The 11,469-nt window shown below is 46.1% G+C and overlaps 1 long non-coding RNA gene across 1 annotated transcript; it reads right to left on the bottom strand.

Moving 5' to 3' along the window:
* Positions 1-462: 462 nt before the first annotated feature.
* LOC120860173 lies at positions 463-10,527 on the bottom strand. Its single transcript, XR_005720257.1, has 3 exons — positions 10,517-10,527; positions 5,507-5,508; positions 463-554 (listed from the first exon to the last, which is right to left on the bottom strand). It is a non-coding gene; the product is annotated as an uncharacterized LOC120860173 (long non-coding RNA).
* Between the last annotated feature and the right edge of the window lie 942 nt (positions 10,528-11,469).

The raw sequence follows: 11,469 nt of genomic DNA, 5'->3' as shown, positions 1-11,469 counted from the left end.
GCTAGGAAGTGAGATGAGTGTAGCTGTGCAGTAGTTTGAACATTGTTTCACATTGCCTTTCCTTGGGACTGGAATGAAAGCTGAACTTTTCCAGTCCTTTGGCTGCTGCTAAATTTTTCAAATTTGCTGGCATATTGAGTGAAGCACTTTCACAGCATCATCTTTTAGGACCTGAAATAGTTCAGCTGGAATTCCATCACCTCCACTAGCTTTGTTTGCAGTGATGCTTCCTAAGGCCCACTCATTCTCATTCCTGGATGTCTGGCTCTAGATGAGTGATCACACCATCATGGTTATCTGTGTCATGAAGGTCTTTTACCTATAGTTCTTCTGTGTATTGTTGCCACCCATTCTTAATATCTTCTGCTTCTGTTAGGTCCATGCCATTTCTGTCCTTTATTGTGCCCATATTTGCATGAAATATTCCCTTGGTGTCTCTAATTTTCTTGAAGAGAGCTCTAGTCCTTCCCATTCTATTTTTTTCGTCTATCTCTCAGCATTGGTCACTGAGGAAGGCTTTCTTTTCTCTCCTCGATAGTCTCTGTAACTCTGCACTTGGATGAGTATATCTTTCCTTTTCTCCTTTGCCTTTTGCTTCTCTTCAAAACAGCTATTTTTATGGCTTCCTCAGACATCATTTTGCCTTTTTACATTTCCTCTTCTTGGAGATGGCTTGATCACTGACTCCTGTGAAATGTCTCCAACCTCCATCCATAGTTATTCATGTACTGTGTATAGATCTAATCCCTTAAATCTGTTTGTCACTTCCAGTGTATAATTGTAAGGGATTTGATTTATGAATTCTGAATTGTGGGGAAGGAAATGGCAACCCACTGCAGTATTCTTGCCTGTAGAATTACATGGACAGAGGATCCTGTCAGACTCCAGTCCATGGAGTTGCAATGAGTCAGACACAGCTAGGCAACTAACACACCCAGAGACACATATCCCTTAACGGTTTAGTAGTTTTCCCTACTTTCTTCAATTTACATCTGAATTTTGCATGAACTCATGATCTGAGCCATAATCAGTTTCTAGTTTTATTTTTGCTGACTGAATAGAGCTCCTCCATCTTTGCCTGCAAAGAATGTAATCAATCTGATTTTGGTATTTACCATCTGGTGATATCCATGTGTAGAATCTTTCTTGTATTGTTGGGAGACGGTGTTTGCTATGACTAGTGTGTTCTCTTGGCAAAACTCTGTTAGCCTTTACCCTGCTTCAATTTGTATTCCAAGGCCAAATTTGCCTGTTACTGCAGGTATCTCTTGACTTCCTACTTTTACATTCTAGTGTCCTAGAATGTAAAGGACATCTTTTTTGTTTGTTAATTCTAGAAGGTCTTGTAGGTCTTCATAGAACTGTTCAACTTCAGTTCTGCTGGTTGGGGCATAGACTGGGATTACTGTGATATTGAATGGTTTGCCTTGGAAATGAACAGAGATCATTCTGTCATTTTTAAGAGTGCATCCAAGCACTGCATTGAGGCCTCTTTTGTTGACTATGATGGCTACTCTATTTCTTCTAAGGGATTCTTGCCCACAGTAGTAGATATAATGTTCCTCTGAGTTAAATTCACCCATTGCCTTCCATTTTAGTTCACTCATTCCTGGTTTGACCACTTTCAATTTACCTTGATTCATGGACTTACCATTCCAGGTTTCTATGCATTCTTGTGTTTTACAGCATTAGACTTTACTTCCATCACCAGTCACATCCACAACTGGGTGTTGTTTTTGCTTTGGCTCCATCTCTTCATCCTTTCTCGGGTTATTTCTCTACTCTTCTCCTACCAACCTGGGGAGTTTATCTGTCAGTTTCTATCTCTTTCAGTTCAGTTCAGTTCAGTTCAGTTCAATTCAGTTGCTCATTCGTGTCCAATTCTTTGTGACCCCATGACATGCAGCATACCAGGCCTCCCTGTCCATCATTAACTCCTGGAGCTTACCCAAACTCATGTTCATTGTGTCGGTGATGCCATCCAACCATTTCATCCTCTGTCATCCCCTTCTCCTCCTGCCCTCAATCTTTTCCAACATCAGAGTCTTTCCAAATGAGTCAGCTGTTTGCATAGGGTGGCCAAAGTATTGGAGTTTCATTTCAACATCAGTCCTTCCAGTGAATGTTCAGGACTGATTTCCCTTCAGGATGGAGAGGTTGGATCTTCTTGCAGCCCAAGGGACTCTCAAAAGTCTTCTCCAACACCACAGTTCGAAACCATCAGTTCTTCAGTGCTCAGCTTTCTTTATAGTCCAACTCTCACATGAATTCACAACTACTGGAAAAACCATAGCTTTGACTAGATGGACCTTTGCTGTCAAAGTAAAGTCTATCTTTTTGCCTTTTTCTTATGTTCATTGGGTTCTCAAGGCAAGAATACGAAGTGGTTTTCCATTCCCTTTTCCAGTGGATCACGTTTTGTCAGAACTCTCCTCTGTGACCCGTCCATTTTGGGTGGCCCTACACAGCATGGCTTAAGGTTTCACTGAATTAGACAAGACTGTGGTCCATGTGATCAGTTTGATAAGTTTTCTCTGATTATGGTTTTCACTCTGCCTGCCCTGTGATAGGTAAGGATAAGAGGCATATGGAAGCTTCTTGATGGGAGAAACTGAGGGGGAAACCGGATTGTTCTAAGGGGTGGGGTCATGCTCAGTAAATCTTTAATCCAATTTTCTGTTGATGGGTGGAGCTGTATTCCCTCCTAAGGTGAAACTATGTTGGAGGTACTGACCTTCTTCAAAATATCTCATGCACGCTGCAGCAGTCCGTGCTCCTGACCCTACAGCAGGTCATTGCTGACCCACACCTCCACCAGGTACCCCTGGACACTCACAGTTAAGTCTGGGTCAGTCTCTTGTGGGGTCACAGCTCCTTTCTCCTGGGTCCTGGAGTGTACAAGTTTTTGTCTGTGCTCTCCAAGAGTTTTTCTCCAGTTCTTTGTAAGTTCTTGCAGTTGTATAGTGGGGATAATGGTGACCTCCTCCAAGAGGCCTTATGCCATACCCAGGTCTGCAGTATCCAGACACCCTGCCCCTGCAACCGGCCACTGCTGACCCATACCTCCACAGGAGGCCCTCTAACACTCCAAGGCAGGTCTGGCTCAGTATCTGTGGTGTCTCCTATTGTGCACAAAGTTTTGTTTGAGCCCTCTGAGTGTCTCTGGTGGTTAAGGAGCTTGATTCTAAATGCAATTTCACCCCTTCTACCAACTTGCTGGGCTTTTCTTCTTCTTTGCCCTTGGACATGGAGTATCTTCTTTCGATGGGATGCAACATTCTCCTATCGATGGTTGTTCAGCAGCAAGTTGTAATTTTGAAGTTCTCACAGGAGAAAATGAGTGCACGTCCATCTACTCTGCCATCTTAGGCATTTCAGGCACTTCTGCCTGCTGGATATCCTGTTGCTTTTTCTTCTGTGGAGCTTCAGGGTCCTCTTTCTGCTGGGTATTCTGCTGCCTTTTTTCCTTTGGAGCCTCTTGCTTTTCTATTTACTGTGTATGCTGTCACTTCTGTGGAATCTCAGGTTTTTCCAGCTGAGAGGTACCCTGCTCTCACGTCTGTGGAGTCTCATGCTCCCCTACAAGCTGGGTATCCTGATAACTCTTCTTCTGTAGAATCTCAGGCTCCTCCTTGTTGTCTATACTTCTGTGGAGCCTCACACTCTTCACTGTGCTGGGTATCCTGCTCTCTCTTCATCTATGGAGACTGAGGCCCTTCTCCCCTCTGGGATTCCTGTCAACTCTGCTTTTTGAAGTCTCCATTCCTCTACCTGCTGAGTATCCTGATAACTCTTATGTGTAACTTCAGGCTCCTCTACCTGCAGGATATCCTGCCAACCCTTCTTCTGTGGAATCTCAGGCTCCCCTACCTGCTGAGTACACTGGCGACTCTTCTGTGAAGCCTCAAATTCCCCTACCTGCTAGATATCCTTATGATTCTTCTTCTGTGCAGTCTCTGGTTCCCCACCTCTTGGATATTTTGTTGCCTCTCTGTGGAGTTTCAGGCTCTTCTACCTTCTGGTTATCCTGTCCCCTTTTCTTGTGTAGAGCCTCATGCTCCCCTATCAGCTAGGTATTCTGCCTCCTCTTCTTCTATGCAGCTACATGCTACCCTACCTACTTGGTATCCTGTCGAATCTTCTGTGAAACCTCAGGCTTTCCTACCTGCTGTGTATCCTGTCACCTCTCCCTTTGTGGAGGTTCAGGCTTCCATACTACTGGGTGTTCTGTTGACCCTTACGTGGAGCCTCAAGCTCTTCTACCTTCTGAGTATCCTCCTGCCTCTTGTTTTTAGTGTCTTTGGCAGCTCTACCTTCTGGGTAATGTCAGGTTACTCAGCAGGTGAGGGAGCTTGAGGCTCACAGATGTAGAGACAGTGTAGAGGTGTTCACATCTTCTTCTGGGTAACCTCAGGATCCTCTACCTGCTGGTACCCTGGTGACTTTTCTTATGAGGAGCCTCACCTCCCTCTACCTGGGTATCCTGTTGACTCTTCTGTGGAGTCAGGCTTCCCTATCTGCTGGGTACCCTGATGACTCCTTTTTGTGGAGCCTCAGGTTCCTCTAGCTGCTAAGTATCCTGTCACCTCCTCTATGAAGCTTCAGGCTCCCCGACCTGCTGAATATCTGTCTGCTGCTTCATCCATGGAGCCTCAGGCTCCTCTCCCTGATGGGTATCCAGATGTGAATTTTCTGGGTTGCCTCAGTCCCCTCAACCTCTCAATCTCTGATGCACTTCCTTTGTGGGGCCTCAGGTTCTCCTACGTGATATTTTTCTGTCTCTTTTCTGTGAACCCTCTGGTTCTTATTCCTGCTTGCTATCCTGTTGACTCTACTTCTGTGGATCCTCACATTACCATGCAAGCTGGGTATCCTACTGCGTCTTCTTACAGCCTCAGGCTCCTCTCCCCACAGGATATCCTGCCAACACTTCTGTGAGCCTCTAGAACCCCTACCTTGAGTATCGTGTATCTCTATTTCTTGGAGCCTCAAGCTATCCTACCCGCTAGGTATTCTGTTGACTCTTCTGTGTACCCTCAGGTTCTCCTATCCTGCTAGGTATCCTACCTGCTAGGTATCTTCTTCTGTAGTTTCTCAAACTCCCCTACCTGATAGGCATCCCTGTCTCCTCTTCTTCTCTGGAGTCTTAGGCTCCCATACTTACTGGGTATGCAACTGGATCTTCTATGGAACATCAGGCTGCTCTACTTGTTTGGCATCCTGTTGATTCTACTTCTGCAGGGCCTTGGGCTTCGCTACCAGTTTGTGTATCCTGCCATCTCTTTTTCTGTGGAGCATCAGGATACACAAGTGGGTATCCTACCACTTCCCCTTCTATGGAGCCACAGGCTATTCTACTCTCTGGATATTCTGCCACTGGTTCTTCTTTGTAGTCTGTGGCCTCTCTACCAGCTGGGTATGCTGCCACATCTTCTTCTGTGGAACCACAGGTTCCTGTACCTGCTGGTTACCCTCTGATCCTTCCTATGTAGAGACCAGTCTCCACTTCTTGCTTGATAGCCTGTTGCCTCTGTTTCTGAAAAGTTTCAAGCTCCCCTACCTGCTGGGTATCCTAACGATTCTTCTGTAGAGATTAAGGCTACACTACCTGATGAGTATCCTGTTACCTTTTCATCTCTGAATTATCAGGCTCTCCTATCAGCTGGGTATTCTGTTATCTCTTCTTCTGTAGTTTCTTACATTCCCCAACTTGCTAGATATCTATCTCCTCCTTTTCTGTGGAATCTCATGCCCCTCTTCTGGTTGTGTGTCCTTTGGCATCTTCTCCCAGGGGCCTTGGGCTCCACTGCCTGCTAAGTAACCTGCCTCCCTTCTGTGGATCCTCTAGCTTTTCTACCTGCTGGATAATTCTGCCACCTCTTCTGTGGAGCATCAAGCTCCCAGTGCCTGCTGAGTACTCTGCTGCCATTTCTTCCTTGGAGTCCTGTCACCTCTTTTTTGGTGGAGCCTCAAGCTTTTTTTCCCACTGGGTATACTGCTGGTTCTTCTTCGCTGGAGCCTTAGGCTCTCCTACCAGGTGGGTAGCCTCTTGATTCTTTTTGTGTGGAGCTTCAGGCTGCTCTACCTTTTGGGTAAACTATGGATTCTTCTGTGGATTTACAGGTCCTCCTACTGGATGGGTTATCCTGTCCACTATGCTTTGTGGAGCCTCAACTCCTCTACCTGCTTGTTATCCTGTCACCTTTGTTTGTGGAACCTTAGGCTCTTCTACTTCACTTCAGTTCAGTTCAGTCACTCAGTCGTGTCCGACTTTTTGCGACCCCATGAATCGCAGCACGCCAGGCCTCCCTGTCCATCACCATCTCCCGGAGTTCACTCAGACTCACGTCCATCAAGTCCGTGATGCCATCCAGCCATCTCATCCTCAGTCGTCCCCTTCTCCTCCTGCCCCCAATCCCTCCCAGCATCAGAGTCTTTTGCAATGAGTCAACTCTTCGCATGAGGTGGCCAAAGTACTGAAGTTTCAACTTTAGCCTCATTCCTTCCAAAGAAATCCCAGGGTTGATCTCCTTCAGAATGGACTAGTTGGATCTCCTTGCAGTCCAAGGGACTCTCAAGAGTCTTCTCCAACACCACAATTCAAACACATCAATTCTTCGGCGCTCAGCCTTCTTCACAGTCCAACTCTCACATCCATACATGACCACTGGAAAAACCATAGCCTTGACTAGACGGACCTTAGTCAGCAAAGTAATGTCTCTGCTTTTGAAAATACTATCTAGGTTGGTCATAACTTTTCTTCCAAGGAGAAAGAAGCGTCTTTTAATTTCATGGCTGCAGTCATCTGCAGTGATTTTGGAGCCCAAGAAAAATAATGTCTGACACTGTATCTACTGTTTCCCCATCTATTTCCCATGAAGTGATGGGACCAGATGCCATGATCTTCGTTTTCTGAATGTTGAGCTTTAAGCCAACTTTTCCACTCTCCTCTTTCACTTTCATCAAGAGGCTTTTTAGCTCCTCTTCACTTTCTGCCATAAGGGTGGTGTCATCTGCATATCTGAGGTTATTGAGATTTTTCACGGCAATCTTGATTCCAGCTTGTTTTTCTTCCAGCCCACCGTTTCTCATGATGTACTCTGCATATAAGTTAAATAAGCAGGGGGACAATATACAGCCTTGACGTACTCCTTTTCCTATTTGGACCCAGTCTGTTGTTCCATGTCCAGTTCTAACTGTTGCTTCCTGATCTGCATACAGATTCCTCAAGAGGCAGGTCAGGTGGTCTGGTATTCCCATCTCTTTCAGAATTGTCCACAGTTTATTGTGATCCACACAGTCAAAGGCTTTGGCATAGTCAATAAAGCAGAAATAGATGTTTTTCTGGAACTCTCTTGCTTTTTCCATGATCCAGCGGATGTTGGCAATTTGATCTCTGGTTCCTCTGCCTTTTCTAAGACCAGCTTGAACGTCAGGGAGTTCACGGTTCATGTATTGGTGAAGCCTGACTTGGAGAATTTTGAGCATTACTTTACTAGCATGTGAGATGAGTGCAATTGTGCAGTAGTTTGAGCATTCTTTGGCATTGCCTTTCTATGGAATTGGAATGAAAACTGAGCTTTTCCAGTCCTGTGGCCACTGCTGAGTTTTCCAAACTTGCTGGCATATTGAGTGCAGCACTTTCACAGCATCATCTTTCAGGATTTGAAACAGCTCAACTGGAATTCCATCACGTCCACTAGCTTTGTTCACAGTGATGCTTTCTAAGGCCGACTTGACTTCACATTCCAAGATGTCTGGCTCTACATGAGTGATCACATCATCATGATTATCTGGGTCATGAAGACCTTTTTTGTACAGTTCTTCCATGTATTCTTGCCACCTCTTCTAAATATCTTCTGCTTCTGTTAGGTCCAGAGCATTTCTGTCCTTTATCGAGCCCATCTTTGCATGAAATGTTCCCTTGGTATCTCTAATTTTCTTGAAGAGATCTCTAGTATTCCCATTCTGTTGTTTTCCTCTATTTCTTTGCATTGATTGCTGAAGAAGGCTTTCTTACCGCTGCTTGCTATTCTTTAGAACTCTGCATTCAGATGCTTATATCTTTCCTTCTCTCCTTTGCTTTTCACCTCTCTTATTTTCACAGCCATTTGCAAGGCCTCCCCAGACAGCCATTTTGCTTTTTTGCATTTCTTTTCCATGGGGATGGTCTGGATCCCTGTCTCCTGTACAACGTCATGAACCTCATTCCATAGTTCATCAGGCACTCTATGAGATCTAGACCCTTAAATCTATTTCTCACTTCCACTGTATAATCATAAGGGATTTGATTTAGGTCATACCTGAATGGTCTAGCGGTTTCCTCTACTTTCTTCAATTTAAGTCTGAATTTGGCAATAAGGAGTTCATGATCTGAGCCACAGTCAGCTCCCGGTCTTCTTTTTGTTGACTGTATCAAGCTTCTCCATCTTTGGCTGCAAAGAATATAATCAATCTGATTTCGGTGTCGGCCATCTGGTGATGTCCATGTGTAGAGTCTTCTCTTGTGTTGTTGGAAGAGGGTGTTTGCTATGACCAGTGCATTTTCTTGGCAATACTCTATTAGTCTTTGCCCTGCTTCATTCTGCATTCCAAGGCCAAATTTGCCTGTTACTTGAGCTGTTTCTTGACTTCCTACTTTTGCATTCCAGTCCCCTATAATGAAAAGGACATCCTTTTTGGGTGTTCGTTCTAAAGATCTTGTAGGTCTTCATAAAACCTTTCAACTTCAGTTTCTTCAGCGTTACTGGTTGGGGCATAGACTTGGATAACTGTGATATTGAATGGTTTGCCTTGGAGACGAACAGAAATCATTCTGTCATTTTAGAGATTGCATCCAAGTACTGCATTTCGGACTCTTTTGTTGACCATGATGGCTACTCCATTTCTTCTGAGGGGTTCCTGCCCGCAGCAGTATATGTAATGGTCATCTGAGTTAAATTCGCCCATTCCAGTCCATTTTAGTTCGCTGATTCCTAGAATGTCTACGTTCACCCTTGCCATCTCTTGTTTTGACCACTTGCAATTTCCCTTGATTCACGGACCTGACATTCCAGGTTCCTATGCAATATTGCTCTTTACAGCATTGAATCTTGCTTCTATCACCAGTCACATCCACAAATGGGTTTTGTTTTTGCTTTGCTCCATCCCTTCATTCTTTCTGGAGTTATATCTCCACTGATCTCCAGTAGCTATTGGGCACCTAATGACCTGGGGAGTTCCTCTTTTGGTATCCTATCATTTTGCCTTTTCCTAATGTTCATGGGGTTCTCAAGGCAAGAATACTGAAGTGGCTTGCCATTCCCTTCTCCAGTGGACCACATTCTGTCAGGCCTCTCCACCATGACCCGCCCATCTTGGGTTGCCCCGCAGGCATGGCTTGGTTTCATTGTGTTAGACAAGGCTGTGGTCCTAGTGTGATTAGATTGACTAGTTTTCTGTGAGTATGGTTTCTGGGTGTCTGCCGTCTGATGCCCTCTTGCAACACTTACCATCTTACTTGGGTTTCTCTTACCTTGGCGTGGGGTATCTCTTCACGGCTGCTCCAGCAAAGCAGAGCCTCTGCTCCTTTCCTTGGACGAGGGGTATCACCTTACCACCACCGTTCCTGACCTTCAAGGTGGTATAGCTCCTCTAGGCCCTCCTGTGCCTGCGCAGCCACCAATCCTCGGGTTGCTCCTCCTGGCCGACGGCCCTGGCCTCGGGCTCCAGGTGGCTCCTCAAGGTTACCGCCCCTGGCCTCGGGAGCAAGGTGGCTTCTCCTGGCCGCCACTGATTTCGGACTCGGGGTGTCTCCTCCCAGCCGCCCCTGACCTTGGACACAGGGTGTCTCCTTCCGGCCGCCACTGACCTCAGACGCGGGGTAGCTCCTCCCGGCCGCAGCCACTGACCTTGGACGCCACTGAGGATTGTCTCTTCTTTTCTTTTGTTGAGTCTCAGGCTCCTCCACTTGCTAGATATCCTGTCAGTTCTTCTGTTTATGCTCATGCTCCTCTACCTGCTCTGTATCTTAGTGTCTCTTCTTCTGTGGAGTCTCAGGGTCCCCTACTCACTGGGTACCCTGTCAACTCTTCTTCTATGAAGCTTCAGGCTCATAGACCACAGGGTAGCCTATTGAATCTGCTTCTGCGTGGCCTCAGAACCCCCTACATGCTGGGTACCTTACCACCTCTTCTGTGGAGACTGAGATTCCTGTAAGTGCTGGGAATCCAGTCAATTCTTCTTTAGGGGAGCCTCAGGGTCCCCTACCTGCTGTTTAATCTGCCATTTCATCTGCTGTGGTATTCTGTAGACTCTTCTTCTCTGTTCCTCATGATCCCCTACCCGCTAAGTATCCTGTCTCTTCTTCTGTGTTGCTCAGGACCCTCTACCTCCTTGGTACTCTTCTGAATGTTCAGTGGAGCCTCAGGTTCCTCTATCTGCTAGAAACCCTACCGCCTCTATGTCTCTGGATACTCAGAATGCTCTTCCTGCTGGATATTTGCCAGCTCTTCTGTGGAGCCTCAGGCTTTTCTACCAAATGAATATCCTGCACTCTCCTCTTCTGTGTAGCCTCAGATTCACCTACGTGCTGGTTAACCCTCTGTTTCCTCTTCTGTAAAGCCTCAGGCTTTTCAACCTGCAGGATAAAGTGCCACCTCTTCTGTGGAGCCTCAGGATCCTCTTCCTGCTGTGGATCTTGATGCCTTTTCTACTATTGAGCTTTAGACTCCTCTACCTGCTGGGTATACTGTTACCTCTTCTTTTATAGTTCCTCATAATCCTCTACCTGGTAGGTATCCTGTCTCATCTCCTGTGGATCTTTAGGATGCCCTATCAGCTGGATATCCTGCCACGTTTTTGTCTGTGTCATCTCAGGCCCCTCACCTCCTGGGTATTCTGCCACATCTTCTTCAGTGGAGCCTCGGACTCCTCTAACTGCTAGGTATCCTATTGTTCCTTCGTCTCTGGAGACTCAGTCTCTACTTCCCAGTGTATATTGCTGACTCTTCTGTAGAGCCCTATCATCCTCTATCCAGTATATAGCCTGCCGACTATGCTTCTATGGAGCCTCAGACTCTTCTATCTGCTATGTATCTGCCCTTCCTCTTCAGCAAAGCCTCAGACTCCTGTAGCTGCTGAAAATCTCGCTGCCTCTTCCGTGGAGCCTCAGCCTTTTCTACCTACTGGATATCATATCTCCTCTCCTTCTGTGAATCTGTAGGGTTTTCTACTTGCTGAGTATCCCACTACCTCTTCGATTTTCTGGCTCCTGGGTATACTTCTGGGTATGCTCTCCCCTCATCTTCTGTTGAACCTCAGAGTAATCTGTCTGGTCAGTACCTTGCTGACCCTGCTTCTGTGGTGCCTCAAGCTCCTCTGCCTGCTGGGTATCCTGCTGTCTCTCTTCTGTGGCTCCTCAGGCTCCTCTACCCAATGGGTATTCTGCTGACTCTACTTCTACAGAACTTAAGGTTTTCTACTCACTGA

The sequence above is a fragment of the Oryx dammah genome, unplaced genomic scaffold, assembly GCF_014754425.2.
Source record: "Oryx dammah isolate SB20612 unplaced genomic scaffold, SCBI_Odam_1.1 HiC_scaffold_11032, whole genome shotgun sequence".
Taxonomy (NCBI): Eukaryota; Metazoa; Chordata; class Mammalia; order Artiodactyla; family Bovidae; genus Oryx; species Oryx dammah.
Note: the sequence above shows the minus strand (reverse complement) of the source record. Positions and strands in the feature narration are given on the sequence as shown.